Source organism: Ceratotherium simum, chromosome 10 (genome assembly GCF_057802395.1).
Source record: "Ceratotherium simum simum isolate JZ-2026a chromosome 10, ASM5780239v1, whole genome shotgun sequence".
Classification (NCBI taxonomy): domain Eukaryota; kingdom Metazoa; phylum Chordata; class Mammalia; order Perissodactyla; family Rhinocerotidae; genus Ceratotherium; species Ceratotherium simum.
In genome coordinates this window covers 51,874,321-51,887,291 of record NC_141909.1, presented here as the reverse complement: position 1 = coordinate 51,887,291, position 12,971 = coordinate 51,874,321, and the positions used below count along the sequence as shown (strand labels likewise).

General features: G+C 38.2%; 1 long non-coding RNA gene across 2 annotated transcripts in view; it reads left to right on the top strand.

Annotated features, from left to right (window-relative positions):
• The first annotated feature begins 200 nt into the window (after positions 1-200).
• LOC147916112 (uncharacterized) overlaps positions 201-12,971 on the top strand; it is a 40,754-nt gene continuing 27,983 nt past the window's right edge. For both annotated transcript variants that reach the window (XR_015553411.1, XR_015553412.1), the window contains exon 1: positions 201-374. This is a non-coding gene — a long non-coding RNA (uncharacterized LOC147916112). The remainder of the gene's footprint in view (positions 375-12,971) is intronic.

The following is a 12,971-nucleotide window of genomic DNA, read 5'->3' as shown; positions in this document are numbered from 1 at the left end:
TCGGCGGGAGCCCCACACACTCTGCCACCACCCCCCACTCTCCACCCGCTCCTTGTGCCCACCCTGCCCTGCTCAAGTCTGCTCAGTTGCCAGGCTGCAGAGAATCCAGTCACCAATCTATGCAGGCCCACAAGTTGCCTGAGGGCTTGTTGTTGGGTGGGGCCAGTCTCTAGGGTGGGCTGCCTGCCCTGGCTGAGCTGGATTAAATCGGTGCTCTAGTGGGTGGGGCAGACCCTGGGCTAGCAGGCCTCAGGGAGAACTCCAATGGTGTCTGTGTCAGCACGCCCACACCAGGCCACAACAATGGCCGCCACCAATGTCCCAGTCCCTGGAGAGGTCTCACCCCTCACCGAGATGCACTCAGGGCCTATTAGGTGAGTCTCTTGTCACCAAAGCACTGTACACCTTTCTTTCTGGTGATTTTAGGGTGCTTCCTGAAACGGGTGAGTTTGTACGCGGGCCCTTTAAGAGCCAGTTTTAGTTTCTTTGTGAACCGGGTTTTCTGGGGGTGCTCCCCAGTGTTTTAGTAGCAGGCACAGTCAGATATTATGCCGCTGGTGTCGATTGTGCTGGGTCCACAATATGCCCACAGCGGGGGCGCTCCCCGGCTCAGGGCCCCGCGCCTCCAGGGAGGCTGCGTACCTGTGAGCTGCTCCCGGCGGCCGTGAAGCTGGCGGCTTGTGAAGGCAGCGTTTTTCCTCTCCAGAAGGGAGTCTCTGCCTCTTCCACCTCAGTTAGGGTTGTTCGTTGTTGCAGGAGTTCCTCTCATCCAGTTTTCAGTTCTGTCTCAGGGGTAATTTTTCCACGAGTAGTTGTAAATTGGCTGTGTCCATGGGAGGAGGTGAGTTCCGATCTGCTTACACCGCCATCTTGACTCCTCCAAAACCCAACTTTTTAAATAAATTAAATTAAAAACTATTTCCTTGTGCTTCTTCCACATAATGTCTTTTTATTCAGCTAGTAGTCTCAAATACAGTTACAGCAGTGTTGCTAGAATTGTTTCCTAGAATGTATACTTATTGTATATGAGAAAGAATCATTTTCTTTCTATGGGCTAGTCAGACCCTGGGCCTCATCTGAGTTAGATTAAAGAGGGCAAGTAACTTGCCACCCTAACTGACCTTTTGCCCATTTTTAGCTAACGAATTATGAAAGGAAACAACATTAACAAAGAACATGAGGGAAAACTGACAATTGATAAATCTTCAGCTCTGTAACCTTGTATTCCTGTCCTGAGATGAGTCTACTCAACCTCTCACACACTCCATCAAGAGGACCTCTGCCTTGACCTGCTTTTTCAGTGAGCAGTGATGGATGTGCACTACTCCATCAAAGCCCTTTCACTCAGGGGCCATTGTAACTGACAGCAAATGTTTCACGGCTACTGATTTGGTTTAGGGGTGAAGTCTGTGGCCTTGGAGCACAGCCAAAGTAAGTGGTCCCCTCAGGACCCTAAAGCATGGCCTCATTATCACCCTACTCTTATAAACTGAGCTGGCAAGTCACTGAAGCCCTGATGTCTCCAGAAATAATGTTATGGCTCTTTAATTTGCTTTTTATGGTGTTGGAGATTTTTGAGTAACCCAAGTAGACTCTTTCTTGCTGTGACCTCATTTTTATCTTCACTCAGGGCTGTCTTTTTCTTCATGTTGCACCTGTGAGTCAGACGAAACTTTTTCAGTTTTTTTTGGACTGATTCATATGGCTTCAGTAAGAATTCTGCCTGTCTATAGAACTGTGCTCAATAATAAAGCAAATCTGATGCTTGTCTCGGAGGCATAGTCTACCTCTGAGTTAGGATCTTGATTGGCGGGCTTCGGTTGGGGATTTATGCATGCCTGTCAGAGGTGAAAATTTTTGGCTAAGTAAATAAGCCTTACATTAGGACAAGCATAGGATGAGACTGTTGCTTTTTCGGGAAATCAGGTGGGAACAAAGTGAACTGGATGTCTGTGTGGCACATAAGAAAAATATGTAAGTTCATTAGCATTTGCAAATTCCAAGTAGAGAGATAAGTCACAGTTCAGTAGAGCCTTTTAATCAGAATCTTATTACCTGCAAGGAATTATTATGTATGCACTTGCATTTTCAAAGGACAAAACAAGCAAATAAAAAACCACTAGTGGGCTAGCCAGGACATTTTCTTCTAATGGTTACAGCAGGAGCACAAGAAGGCAACACCTGCCCTTCCAGCACATTTCAGGTCCTTGCTTGAGACTTCTCTGCTGACATCCTATTCGCCGAAGCCAATCATAGGACCAAAAGCAAAGTCAAGCTGTCATTGTAGTTATTTTTTTCGTATTACTATTCTGGTATTTTGGACCTTTATGTTCCTGTAGTTTTCTCTGATACAGTACTATTTAACAGATCCAGAATATGTATGATTTAGAATAATTTCAAGAAGAATCAATATGTTAAGTTTATGTTTGTTTTGGTTTTTGTCATTTTTGCTGGGTTTTATTAATTACATCTAAAAATATGTAAGCACTGTTCTAAACCCTTAGGGATGTATAAAATTTCCTATCCTCAATCAGCTTATATTTTAGTGGGGAGATAGAAAAGTAAGCAAACAGTGTAAATTAACTTTTAAGTGCTATGACAGAAAGCTGTACAGACAGTGAGGGAAGTCGTCCCTGCTTGCTTCACAGAAGAGACAATGCTTACTCTGAGTCTAAAACAGATGAGAAAAAACTTCCACATGGGAGCAAAGCTAGATGAGGCAGTACATCTCTTGACAGGGAGGTGGCATGGACAAATGCATAGAGGGATGAGGGAGCATGACAACAGTGAGTTCAGGGAGCCGAAAGTAGTAGAATACACAAGACATTATGCACACATTTTAATGGTACATCAGGAAGCCGGGGAGGTAGACAGACATGGAAAAGCTCTTGGCATGCCATGCTATGGAGTGTTTATTTTATTCCAAAGGGAGTAGAAGTCATTAAAGCAAGAAGCACATAATCAGTTACATTATAGAAAGATTATTCTGGAAGGAGTGTGGAAATTAAAGCCACACTGGAAAGAGAAATACCATCTAGAAGGATAGTTCAATAATCCAAATAGAGCAGAAGAGAGAGAGGAAGGCATGGGTGTAATATATTAATGAAAGGAAATACTGTACCTATCAATGCTGAATGCCTCAAAATAAATGCAGCGCCTGGCGCATGATAATTGTTCAATAAGGTTTTATTGATTGTATCTTGTGTAGTTTGAGGTAGCAATATACTTGTATTTTTCCCCATGTGATATAATTTGTCCCAGTATCATTTATGGAATTGTCTCGAATGATCTACCAAGTCACCTGTGTCATACATTATTTTCCTTCATGTATAGGTTGGTCTGCTTTTCATTCTTTTTCACTAGTCTCATTCTATTCTCCATGTCTCTTATTTTATTTTATTTTTTAAACATATCTTCCATATTTGTGTCTCTCTCTGCTGAACTCTGATCCTTTCTAAAGATCTTTTTTTTAATCTGCTCTAGTTTCAGCTCTTTTTTTTCTCCTTTTGGTCTCCATCTTCAATATGTCATTGAAACAGCCTACAGCAATTAAATAATTCTTTCATTACCCATATCCAATCTGCTGTTTAACCTATCCACTGAATATTTTAATTTCAATAATTTTATTTTTAGATTTCTGTTTTATTCTTTTTCAATTCTGCCCATTTTTTTCTGGGATTCTTTTGATGCTTGACCATTTTGTGAATCTGTATTTTAATTTTTATGCTTTTAGATATAATAATTCTGTAGTCTTTTCTGAAAATGTCAATATTTGAATTTCTTGATAGTTTTAATCAATTTTTTTCTCTTGATGCTCACGTATGGTGATTTGTATCCTTGCATATCCATTGATTCTTTCACTTGAGCTCATAGTTGGTATATCTTTCCCATTGGAAATCTGAGGATCTAGATGTTGCTTCTGTTCTAAGTAAAGAATACACCGTACGTGGGAGACCACCTTTAGTTGCTTTCCAAAATTAAAACTTGCTGCTGACCAAAGTTCAGTATTGAGTTGTGGTAGTGATCATAATAGGCATTTGCCCTCAGAACAATCCAAGGTCTAGTTTCAGCTCACTTTTTTTGTTTGTTTTTATTTTTAACTCTTCTCTGAAACTGCTTTCCATACAGACGATCTCCTGACTGTCACTATATTTGTCTTTCTTTGACTTGACCTCTTAGCAGAATTTGTTAGTTGTGTAACCCCTCCCTCCACCTTCTTTCTCAAAATATTCTCTTCATGTGGCTTCTATGACATTACCCTTTTTTATTTTCCTCACGCCTTTTTAGCCACTTCTCAGTCTCTTTTGGACTTTTTCCCCATAATTCCAGGCCCTTATATATTGCTGTATTTAAGATTCTCTCCTCTGTTTGTCTTCTTCCTATACACAATACCAAAGCTCAACTCATCCAAAACTATGAAACTGATTTCAATGATTCTCGTCTTTATCTCTGGTTTAGATCTCTTTATTGAGGTCTGTATTAGTTATCTATTGCTACATGAAAAATTACTCCAAAATTTAGCAGCTTAAAACAGCAAGAATTTATAATCTCACACAGTTTCTGAGGATCAGGAGTCTGGGAACAGTATAACTGATGTTATGGCTCAAAGTGACTCAAAATGTTACAGGAAATCTATTGTTGGGGGCTTCAGTTATCTGAAGACTTGACTGGGGCTGGAGGATCTGCTTCCAATATGGCTTACACGGCTGTTGTCAGAAGGCCCCGGTTCCTTATCATGTGGACCTATCCTTAGTGCTGCTTGAGTTTCCTTAAAACATGGCTGCTGGTTTCTTCTAGACTGAGTAATCTAAGACAGAGCAAGTAGGGAGGCAATGATGCTTTTTATTATCTAGGCTTTGAAGTCACATGTAATCATTTCAGCTGTATTCTATTGGTCATACAGACCAGTGCTCACACAATGTGAGAAGAGACTGTAAAAGAGTATGGATAACAGAAAGCAGGAATCATAGGAGGCAATCCTGGAGGCTGACTATCACAAGGTCCAAATTTCATGCATATGTTCGTTTAACTATCTAGTAGGTACCTCAAACTCAGGAAGTATAGACACACCCATTATATTCCCACTCAGACTCTACATTGTATCAAAACTACCATCATTTGCTCCTCTTCTGATATTCTCAATCTGAATGAATGGCACCACCATACCTAGTTACTTAAGCCAGAAACCTGGAATTATGTTTAATTTGTTTGTCACTCTACTCTATTTATATATCATCTAAATAATTTTTAAATCCATTTAAATCTTTTTACCCCACTTTAATTTCCCTAGTTCAAGTCACCATCATCTCTTGCCTCTAACACTGATCTCTCTCTTACATTCTTGCTCTCTGTCTCTCTTCTTTTCTTTCTCATCCTGTTGCTATCCCATTATCCAGCAGAGTGATCATTATAAAATAGAAGTTGAAACATACCATTACATTGCCTAAAGCTAGGATCAAATTTGTATATCTACTACAGATGAAAAATACATTATTTTGGATAATGGAAGGGGAATAAAAATGGCAAAGGTTAGCAGTGCAATAAGCTTCCAAATGAATCTAAAAGCCTTCTGTAATGTTGACTGAAAATGAAGAATTGAGTTAGTTTTTCTTTAGTTGGATTCTGGATATAACCCCTCAATGACCATAACGTTGCAGCATCATTTGCAAATAGTGAATAATGACAGTTCAACAGGTGTAAATCAGCTACTTAAGAATAATGATAAAGAAAAACATAACAAATATCCATGGAGAGCATGCCTTTCTTTCTGCAATATAAATTATCCAAGAGGGCAATAGTTGCCAGCAAAATTATATGATTTGCTCCTCAATTGAGAATGGAGGAAAATTCAATAAAAATAAAATTACTATACATTTATTACATCTTCATAATGGACATCATCATTAGGACAAAGCAATGCCCCTCCCCTACTCTTTTCTGCCTACTCTGTTTCTTTCCTGCATTTCCTTCAATGTGTACAAAAATTACAGATATTAAAAAAGAAGAAATAGAAATATTCATAATGAAAGTTTTTGTGCATAAGCTTTAGGTCACAGCACTATGTTATTTACACAAGCTGCCTCAATATTTAATATTAATGACACTGCAAATGTGATATAATGAGCCAGGAGGATAGGGTAATTATGCAACCTTGGAAATAGACATAGCCAACTCTCTTATATATAAGAGCCAAAGAATGAACTAATGTTAGGATTGAAGAGACCCTAAGTCACTTAGCCGCACTGCCTCATTTCATAGGTGAAGAAACTGAGACCCAAGTGAAAAATCGTGTCATAATTTTTAAACAAGAAAAAATTGCAAAGATAGAGGCAACAGGCTAATTTCAGAAATGTACTTAATCTCAAAGAACCAATGGCCTAACAGAAATCTACTCTATTAAAATAAATGAGATAAATTAAAAGTATGTAATAAAAACACATAGAGACAAAGATTGGATTGGTGGTTACCAGAGGGGAAGGGTGTGGGGGGACGAAGGCAAAAGGGATAATTAGGCGCATGTGTGTGGTGATGGCTTGTAATTAGTATTTGGGTGGTGAACATGAGAACATGATGTAATCTATGCAGAAATAGAAGTATAATGATGTACACCTAAAATTTACACAATGTTATAAACCCATGTTACCTCAATAAATAAAAAACAAAAGATAAAAAAAAGTATATAATCATATCATATTTTATATAGATAAAAAATAGTAATACTTATAAACAACACTCTAATCAAAACAGCCATAGTTGGGGCCGGCCCTGTGGTGCAGTGGTTATGTGCACACACTCTGCTGCTGGCGGCCCAGGATTGGATCCCAGGCACACGCAAAGGCACCCCTTGTCAGGCCATGCTGTGGTGGCATCCCACATAAAGTAGAGGAAGATGGGCACAGATGATAGCTCAGGGCCAGTCTTCCTCAGCAAAAAGAGGAGGATTGGCACGGATGTTAGCTCAGGGCTGATCATCCTCACAAACAAAACAAAACAAAACAAAAAAACAAAACAAAACAAAAATAGCCATAGTTATAGAAAGTCTTGGGAAGTGTCTGTAAGGGGAAAATAGTTGATAACATGATTTACAATCATGATTATTGAAAATGTTTCTAAGGTGCTAACAAATTAATAAAAAGTAAACGTGAATTTATTTGAGCAAATTATAAAATAAATTCAACCATTCATTTTAGAAAATAAGTACTACTAATTTTATAGATCAACTAAGCTGAGGAAGTTAATAATTGATAATGTTATCTGGATAAGAAAACACAGCTGACTAATAGGACATTGTAACATAGGAGTCGATCAGTAAACTGTAAATTTACCAGAGAAAATAATTCTGTGATGTGGAATTTATAACAATATTTTAATTTATTTTATAAATAATAATCACAGATTCTCTGCTTGGGAACATATAGAACATGATATGAAAATCAGTATATACCTTTTTTTTGTACATCATTCAATGAAAACTATATTATACTGTTATTTTTGATTTATTTGTTTTTTTAAAATTTTTTGTTTATTGCAGTAACATTGGTTTATAAATTGTATAAGTCAGGTGCACATCATTATACTTCTATTTCTGCATGGATTACATCATGTTCACCACCCAAATACTAGTTACAACCCATCCCTTTCGCCCTCCTCCCTCCCCACTTTCCCTCTGGTAACCACCAATCCAGTTTCTCTCTCTAGGTGTTTGTTTGTTGTTGTTATTATCTACTACTTAATGAGGGACATCATATGGTATTTGACCTTCTCCCTCTGACTTATTTCACTTTGCATGATACCCTAAATGTCCATCTATGTTGTCGCAAAAGGCTGGATTTCATCATTTCTTATGGCTGAGTAGTATTCCATTGTGTATATATACCACACCTTATTTATCCATTCGTCCCTTGATGGGCACTTAGGTTGCTTCCAAGTCTTGGCTATTGTGAATAACGTGGTTCCAAGTCACGGCTATTGCAATGAACATAGGGGGGCATGTATCTTTACGCATTGGTATTTTCAAGATCTTTGGATAAATACCCAGCAGTGGAATAGCTGGATCATATGGTAGTTCTAGCCTTAATTTTTGGGGGGATCTCCATACTGCTTTCCATAGTGGCTGCACCAGTATGCACTCCCACAGGCAGTGTATGAGAGTTCCCTTCTCTCCACATCCTCTCCAACACATGTTGTTTCCTGTCTTGTAATTATAGCCATTCTGACGGGTGTGAGGGGATATCTCATTGTAGTTTTGATTTGTGTTTCCCTGATAGTTAATGATTTTGAACATCTTTTTATGTGCCTGTTGGCCATCTGTATATCTTCTTTGGAGAAATGTCTGTTCAGGTCTTTTGCACATTTTATAATTGGGTTGTTTGTTTTTTTGTTGTTGAGATGCATGAGTTCTTTATATATTTTGGAGATTAACCCCTTATCAGATGTATGGTTTGCAAATATCTTCTCCCAATTGTTAGGTTGTCTTTCGTTTTGTTTGTGGTTTCCTTTGCTGTGCAGAAGGTTTTTAGTTTGATTTAGTCCCATTTGTTTATTTTTTCTATTGTTTTTCTTGCCTGGTCAGACATAGTGCTTGAAAATATGTTGCCAAGACCGATGTCGAAGAGCGTACTGCCTATGTTTTCTTCTAGAAGTTTCATAGTTTCAGGTCTTACATTCAAGTCTTTAATCCATTTGGAGTTAATTTTTGTGTATGGTGTAAGGTAAGGGTCTACTTCCATTTTTTTTGCATGTGGCTATCCAGTTTTCCCAACACCATTTGTTGAAGAGACTTTCTTTTCTCCGTTGTATGTTCTTGGCTGCTTTGTCAAAGATTAGCTGTCCATAGATGTGTGGGTTTATTTCTGGGCTTTCGATTCTATTCCATTGATCTGTGTATCTGTTTTTGTGCCAGTACCATGCTGTTTTGGTTACTATAGGTTTGTAGTATATTTTGAAATCAGGGAGTGTGATACCTCCAGCTTTGTTCTTTTTTCTCAGGATTCCCTTAGCTATTCAGGGTCTTTTGTTGTTCCATATAAATTTTAGGATTCTTTGTTCTATTTCTGTGAATAATGTTGTTGGAACTTTGATAGGGAATGCATTTAATCTGTAGATTGCTTTAGGGAGTATGGACATCTTAAATATGTTAATTCTTCCAATCCAAGAGCATGGAATATCTTTCCATTTCTTTGTGTCTTCTTCAATTTCTTTCAGCAATGTTTTATAGTTTTCAGTTTACAGATCTTTCACCTCTTTGGTTAAGTTTATTCCTAGGTATTTTATTCTTTTTGTTGCACCTGTAAATGGGAATGTATTCTTAAATTCTCTTTCTGCTACTTCCTTGTTAGTGTATAGAAATGCAACTGATTTTTGTATGTTGATTTTGTATCCTGCAACTTTACTGTATTCGTTTATTACTTCTAAAAGTTTTTTGGTGGATTCTTTAGGGTTTTCTATATATAAAATCATGTCATCTGCAAATAGTGAGAGTTTCACTTCTTCCTTTCCAATTTGCATCCATTTTATTTCTTTCTCTTGCCTGATTGCTCTGGCTAGGACTTCCAATACTATGTTAAATAGGAGTGGTGACAGTGGGCATTCTTGTCTGGTTCCTGTTCTTAGAGGGATAACTTTCAGTTTTTCACCATTGAGGATGATATTAGCTGTGGGTTTGTCATATATGGACTTTATTATGTTGAGGTACTTTCCTTCTATACTCATTTTATTCAGAATTTTTATCATAAATGGATGCTGTATCTTGTCAAATTCTTTCTCTGCATCTATTGAGATGATCATGTGATTTTTATTCTTCATTTTATTAATGTGGTGTATCACGTTGATTGATTTGCGAATGTTAAACCATCCCTGCATACCTGGAGTAAATCCCACTTGATCGTGGTATATAATCTTTTTAATGTTTTGTTGTATGCGATTTGCTAGTATTTTGTTGAGGATTTTTGCATCGATGTTCATCAGTGATATTGGCCTGTAATTTTCTTTTATTGTGTTGTCCTTGTCTGGTTTTGGTATCAGGGTAATGTTGGCTTCATAGAATGAGTTAGGGAGCTTCCCCCCCTCCTCAATTTTTGGAAGAGTTTGAGAAGGATAGGTATTAAGTCTTCTTTGAATGTTTGGTAGAATTCACCAGGGAAGCCGTCTGGTCCTGGACTTTTATTTTTGGGGAGGTTTGTGATTACTGTTTCGATCTCCTTACTGGTGATTGGTCTATTCAAATTCTCTACTTCTTCTTGATCCAGTTTTGGAAGGTTGTATGATTCTAAGAATTTATCCATTTCTTCCAGATTGTCGAATTGTTTGGCATATAGCTTTTCATAGTATTCTCTTATAATCTTTTGTATCTCTGAGGTGTCTGTTGTAATTTCTCCTCTTTCATTTCTGATTTTACTTATTTGAGCCTTCTCTCTTTTTTTCTTGGTGAGTCTAGCTAAAGGTTTGTCCATTTTGTTTATCTTTTCAAAGAACCAGCTCTTGGTTTTATTCATTTTTTCTATTTTTTTTTTACGCTCTATTTCACTTATTTCTTTTTTTTTTTTTTTTTTTTTTAAAGATTTTATTTATTTACTTTTCCCCCCAAAGCCCCAGTAGATAGTTGTGTGTCATAGCTGCACATCCTTCTAGTTGCTGTATGTGGGACGCGGCCTCAGCATGGCCGGAGAAGCAGCGCATCGGTGCGAGCCCGGGATCCGAACCCGGGCCGCCAGCAGTGGAGCGTGCTCACTCAACCACCAAGCCACGGGGCCGGCCCTATTTCACTTATTTCTGCTCTGATTTTTATTATTGCCCTTCTTCTACTTATGTTGGGCTTTGTTTTTTCTTCTTTTTTCAATTCCTTTAGGTGCATTGTTAGATTGTTTATTTGAGATTTTTCTTGTTTGTTGAGATAGGCCTGTATTGCTATAAACTTCCCTCCTAGAACTGCTTTTGCTGTATCCCATAAATTCTGGCATGTCGTATTTTCTTTTTCATTTGTCTCCAGGTTTTTTTTGATTTCTCCTTTGATTTCTTCATTGACCCAATCGTTGTTCAGTAGCATTTTGTTTAATCTCCACGTATTTGTGGCTTTTCTGATTTTCTTCCTATAGTTGATCTCTAGTTTCATACCCTTGTGGTCAGAAAAGATGCTTGGTATTATTTCAGTCTTCTTAAATTTATGGAGACTTGTTTTGTGGCCTAATATGTGATCAATCCTGGAGAATGTTCCATGTGCATTTGAAAAGAACGTGTATTCTTCGGTTTTTGGATGGAATGCTCTGTATATATCTACCAGGTCCATCTGTTCAAGTGTGTCATTTAAGGCCAGTGTTTCCTTATTGATCTTCTGTTTGGAGGATCTCTCCGTTGGTGTGAGTGGAGTGTTAAAGTCCCCTACTATTATTGTGTTACTATTTCTCTTTTTATGTCTGTTAATAATTGCTTTATATATTTAGGTGCTCCTACGTTGGGTGAGTAGATATTTACAGTGTTATATCCTCTTGTTGGATTGTTCCCTTGATCATTATGTAATGCTCTTCTTTGTCTCTTTTTACAGTTTTTGTTTTAAAGTCTATTTTGTCTGATATGAGTACTGCTACCCCAGCTTTCTTTTCATTGTCATTTGCATGGAGTATCTTTCCCATCCCTTCACTTTCAGTTTGTGAGTGTCTTTAGGTCTGCAGTGTGTCTCTGGGACTTGTTTTTTTATCCAGTCAGCCACCCTATGCCTTTTAATTGGAGCATTTAGTCCATTGACGTTTAAAGTAGCTATTGATAAGTATGTACTTACTGCCATTTTTTAACTTTTGTTTTTTCTCAGTTTTTAGTAGTCCTCTATACAGAGTTGATGGTCTCTTTAGTTTGACCTCTGTCTGAAAGCTCTTTAACTCCCCTCCTCCCTCCGTTTATGTTTTTGATATCATATCTAACCTCTTTTTTGTGCGTTTGTATCCATTACCCTCTTATCATGGAAATAGATAATTTTTCCTATTTGTGGTCTTCTCTTTTCCCCTTAAATTGGTCCCTTTAACGTTTCTTGTAGCACTGGTTTCTTGGTGACAAACTCCTTTAATTTTTGCTTGTCTGGGAAACTTTTGATCTCTCCTTCCGTTTTGAATGATAACCTTGCCGGGTAGAGTATTCTTGGCTGTAAGTTTTTTCCTTTAGCACTTTAAATATATTGTGGCACTCTCTTCTAGCCTGTAAGGTCTCTACTGAGAAGTCAGCTGATAGCCTTATGGGGTTTCCTTTTTTTTTTTTTTTTGTGAGGAAGATCAGCCCTGAGCTAACATCCATGCTAATCCTCCTCTTTTTGCTGAGGAAGACCGGCTCTGAGCTAACATCTATTGCCAATCCTCCTCCTTTTTTTTCCCCCAAAGCCCCAGAAGATAGTCGTATGTCATAGTTGCGCATCCTTCTAGTTGCTGTATGTGGGATGTTGCCTCAGCACGGCCAGACAAGTGGTGCGTCGGTGTGCGCCCGGATCCGAACCCAGGCCACCAGTGGCGGAGCACGCACACTTAACTGCTAAGCCACGGGGCGGGCCCAATGGGGTTTCCTTTGTATGTAACTTGTCTTTCTCTTGCGGCTTTTAGGATTGTCTCTTTATCTTTAATTCTGGACATTTTTATTATGATGTGTCTTGGTGTGGGCCTCTTTGGGTTTATCTTGTTTGGGGCTCTCTGTGCTTTCTGTACCTGGATGTCTGTTTCCTTCCTTAGGTTAGGGAAGTTTTCATCTATTATTTCTTGAAATATATTCTCTGCCCTTTTGTCTCGCTCTTCTCCTCCCGAGACACCTATAACACGGATGTTAGTGCGCTTGATGTTGTCGCAGAGGTCCCTTAGACTGTCCTCACTCTTTTTAATTCTTTTCTCTTTTACCTGTTCACCTTGGGTAATTTCTTCTAGTCTTTCATCCAGCTCACAGATCCTTTCTTCTGTATCCTCTACTCTGCTTTTGAGTTCCTCTAGTGAATTTTTCATTTC